The sequence below is a fragment of the Mandrillus leucophaeus genome, unplaced genomic scaffold (genome assembly GCF_000951045.1).
Source record: "Mandrillus leucophaeus isolate KB7577 unplaced genomic scaffold, Mleu.le_1.0 Scaffold865, whole genome shotgun sequence".
In the NCBI taxonomy this organism is placed as follows: Eukaryota; Metazoa; Chordata; class Mammalia; order Primates; family Cercopithecidae; genus Mandrillus; species Mandrillus leucophaeus.
The window spans coordinates 285560-290562 of record NW_012109419.1 but is presented as its reverse complement, the minus strand read 5'-3'; positions in this window follow the sequence as shown (position 1 = coordinate 290562).

Genomic DNA, 5003 nt, shown 5'->3' with positions numbered 1-5003 from the left:
AAAAAAAATTATTTCCCTCCAAATAGAGGTCACAAAATTGCAGTTAATTTTGTATTACACTCTTTGGCGTGGAAGTTTTCTAAATCTTTTTTGTTTCTTTTAATTATTTGAGACAGAGTCTCCCTCTGTCGTCCAGGCTGGAGTGCAGTGGCACAATCTCTGCTTGCTGCAAACTCTGCCTCCCAGGTTCAAGTGATTATCCTGCCTCAGCCCCCTGAGTAGCTGGGGTTACAGGCGCCCGCCACCTCATCCAGTTAATTTTTTTCTTTGTTTTTAATAGGAATTTTCACCATTTGGCTAGGCTGGTCTTCAACTGCAGACCTTAAGTGATCCCCCCTCCTCAGCCTCCCAAAGTGCTGGGATTACAGGTGTGAGCCACCCCTCCAGCCCTCTAAATCATTTTTAAGTTCCTGCTTTGTGTTAGATACTGTGGTAGGTGTTTGCTATGTGTTACCTTGTTTACTTGTTACCATCAACCCTATGAGAAGACTTAGAATATAAGTAACTAGCCCAAGGTCATAAAGCCAAATCTACTGATTCTGTGCTCTTGTTCTCATGACTCCAGAGTCAAAATCCATCCCCTGAGTTGTCTGTTCACTCTGAGACCACTGCACAATGACAACAGTGGGAAATATCTAAGAAATTGGTTGTTTTATTTATGTGATACAAAAATTCAAATTGATAGATTTTGTTTTTATTCAATTGATCAAACATCCTTATTAAATCTAATTGAGTTTTAGGTTTAATATATTGATTACCTTCTACTTTGGGGAGCCCAGGAGCCCACAGTTTTTAACTTACTTGACAGATTTGCAGTAAGCAAAAGAATTAGGCATCTCAAATAGCCCCTTCACACTGAACGTTACACACACCTTACCCTGGCTGACAGTCTAAAATGTGTGAGTGTTGGAGAAAGTGTTATTCCACAGTTTCATTTTTTTTTAATTAAAAAGCTCAGACTTCCAGGATCACAATTTAATTAAGTTTTCATCCTTGGATAGTTCTTCCTGCAATTAGAATTTTTTTCAGTAATAGATTGGTTATAGAGTATATTAAAATTGGCTTTGGGGATTTCTTCTTTCATTCCCTCTTGTGTAATACTCAGCTTTCACAAATGTTGTGAGTTGAAAAAGAATTGGCCTTCAAAGCAGAGTCATTACTTAGGAGGAAGAATAAACAGATTTTTAAACAAAGGGATCTGATAACTTACAGATAATGAGAAGTCATTTTGCCCTGAAAGAGGGCAGAGAACATTCTGGAAAGGCCATGAGGTTGATAATGCTGGGTCAATGGGGTGTAAGAGACACATGATGTTACCAAAATGGCTGGGTTTCTGTCTAGGCCCTGTCACTCGCCACACAAAGCCCATCCCTGAGACAATGAGTATTGCCAGGGAAGAAGGCTTTAATTGGGTGCTGCAACTGAGGAGATGGGAGATCAGTCTCAAATCCATCTCTTTCTCCAGCTAAATTCAGGAGCTTATATAGCAGGGAAGAAATGTAATCATGTGTGGGAAAACAGGAATTAGGTAGGAGTAAGGAAGACGAGTTGGTCAACAAGAAGCAGGTGGTTGGATAGGCAATCATGAAGGGTGAGGGGTCTGGCATCTCGTTGTCCAGATGCAGTGATCTGGTGAGTTTCAGTTCCTTGTGATGATCTGGGAGACCTGACGATTGGTTTCCTGAGAAAGGAATTCAGATAAAGCAAATGTAACTTTCTTAGGTTTTAATACTAGGTGAGTCAATTTCTATGTTTATTGAAAGAAACCATAAACATCAGTTTTACTGGATGATTGAAATCAGTTTTATGAGACAATTAGGCCAGTTTTAATGGAAGGCTAGAGAGAGATGATAACCTGGGGACCATGCTAAGAAATTTTATCTTTATTTAGAATGTGATGGGAAGCCACGGAATGATGTTTATCAGGGAAATAGCATGATGAGGTTTATTTTTTAAAAGGTCAGTCTAGTCCCTAAGTCTAGTGACATTGTAGAGAATACATTAGAAGGCACAGAGTCAAAAAAGCAGAGTCTAGGTGGAAGATTCTGAGTGATCCATGAGAAATTGCTTAGGCCAGACCTGGAAAAGGTGAGGTAGAAATGTTTGCAAGTATTTCTAGAATAAGATCCAGATTGAGTGGCACTTCCTGAAAAAGAAAGTGCAAGTCCATGTCCTATATAGTGTGTCGAATACTCCGCTATGTCCTCCACTACAAACAAGCAGATCAGACATGAAAACAAAATGCTTCATGCATTACTGGGATCTCAGGATGAAGGACTATTCTCAAAAGCAAGAAAAGAAAACTTTGACAATAACCACATGCAAACTTCACCCTGATTACTGTCTTGGTGAATTCAAGTCTTGGGCTAGCTGCAGGGTTTTGAAGCTGAACGTGAAACTCTCACAACAGGCCAGGGAAACTGGAAGGATTCGAATTCGTCACAGGGACTTCAGATGCCCTAGTAACTAGAAGAAGCAAATGCATGTCTTGTCAGAAATAATGTCTTCAAACAAATAAGAACTCACAATCAAAGACAAACAAACACATTGCGGGGGAAATACCATAAATGAGAGACATCAGACATGTAAAATATAGATTTAAAATTCCAAAGACTTCAGAAATTGGAATTATCTGATACAGGGTGGTATTAAAACATTGTGTATGATAACTTTAAAAAAAGAAAGATGGAATAAAAAAATGAGCATGTGGCTGGGCGCGGTGGCTCATGCCTGTAATCCCAGCACTTTGGGAGACCGAGACGGGCATATCACCTGAGGTTAGGAGTTCGAGACCAGCCTGACCAACATGTAGAAACCCCGTCTGTACTAAAAATACAAAATTAGCCAGGCATGGTGGTGCATGCCTGTAATCCCAGCTCATAGGGAGGCTGAGGCATGAGAATTGCCTGAACCCGGGAGGCGGAGGTTGCAGTGAACCAAGATTGTGCCACTGCATTCCAGACTGGGCAACAAGAGTGAAACTCCATCTCAAAGAAAAAAAATAAATAAATGAGCATGCATGAAGAGAAAAGTGTATTAAAACTAAGTGAAATTAAATAACCAAATAACTTTTTTAAAGTGGAAATTATAATTGTCAAAATATAAAACATAATACATGTATTCAATAGTAGAGTAGACACAGGTGAGGAGAAAATAATAAACCAGAAGATGGATTTTTCTTTTTTTCTTTTTTTGAGACAATCTCGCTCTGTAGCCTAGGTGGGAGTGCAGTGGTGTGAACATGGGCTCACTGCAGCTTCAACCTACTAGGCTCAAGTGATCCTCCCTCCTCAGCCTCCCGAGTAGCTGGGACTACAAGCATGCACCACCACACCTGACTAATGTTTGTATTTTTTGTACAGATGAGGTTTCGCCATGTTGCCCAGGCTGGTCTCAAACTGCTGGGCTCAAGCAATCTGCCCACTTCAGCCTCCCAAAGTGCTAAGATTACAGATGTGAGCCACCGTGCCTGGCCAGAAAGATGGATTTTAAAACATTTTTTAGAATATAGTACAGAGAAATAAAGAGATGATAATATGAACAAAAGTTTAAGAGACATTAAAGATAGAATGAGAGATGTTACATATACCTATTTTGAGTTCCAGAAAGAAAAACTAGAAATAATGAGAGGCAATAAAGATATAAAGGGTGAGAATTTTCCAGAAAGATAATGGAAGATATAAGTTCACATGTACAAAAAACTAAAACACATGCTAAGCAAAATAAATAAACAAAAATCGGCCGTGCACAGTGGCTCATGCCTGTAATCCCAGCACTTTGGGAGGACAAGGCGGGTGGATCACTCGAGGTCAGGAGTTCAAGACCAGCCTGACCAACATGGTGAAACCCCGTCTCTACTAAAAATACAAAAATTAGCTGGGCGTGGTGGTGGGCACCTGTAATCCAAGCTACTCAGGAGGCTGAGGCAGGAGAATATAGCTTAAACCCAGGAGGCGGAAGTTGCAGTGAGCCGAGATTACGCCACTGCACTCCAGTCTGGGTAACAGAGCGAGACTCCATCTCAAAAAATAAATAAATAAATAAATAAATATTGACACATACAGTAATGGTGCTGCAGAACAAAAAACAAAAAGAGGGCTTAAAAGCAAGCAGAGAGAAAATACAGAAAACCTACAAAGAAAGGACAATTAGACTTACAGTCAACTTCTCAACAGCAATAATAGAAGCCAAAAGACAGCAAAGTAAAATCTCAAAGATGTCTAGAGAAAATGACTGTCAAACTAAAGTTATATAGCCAGCAAAACTATACTCCAAGAATAAGGAAGAATCAAGACATCCTAAGAAAAAGAAAATTGGGTGCTTGAAGTCAAAATGTCCTAAACTAATCTCATTGTTCAGGAGATGGGCTAAGACATGAATTTTGCCACTACTTCTTTATGCTTGTTAAATATGAGTAATAATATTTCAAATACACTATCTAAAACATAGAAATTGTGTCTATGCTTTCAATCCAGTAGTGGGAAATAAATGAAATAGAAAACTGTAATAAAACAAAATTCAATCAATTTTTAAAAGAAAAGCAGAAAAAATAATGATAAAAACAAGTTCAAGGCCAGGCACAGTGGCTCAGGCCTGTAATCCCAGCATTTTGGGGAGGCTGAAGCAGGCAGATTGCTGGAGGCCAGGAGTTAAAGACCAGCCTCAGCAACATGGCAAAACCCCATCTCTACAAAAAATACAAAAATTAGCCAGGTATGATGTCACACACCTGTGGTGCCAGCTACTCTGGGAGGCTGAGGTAAGAGAATCAGTTGATCCCTGAAGATGGAGGTTGCAGTTAGCTAAGATCACACCACTGCACTATATATGTCAGTAATCACAATAAATGTAAATTGATTAAACAAAATGAAGATTTTCTGACCAGAAGAAAAACAGAAAGAAAAAATATATAGGCTCCTTTATAAGAGACACACTTAAAACACAAGGACTCAGAAATATTGAATGTAAAAGGAAAAAAAATGATGAGACAAATTTAAAAAATT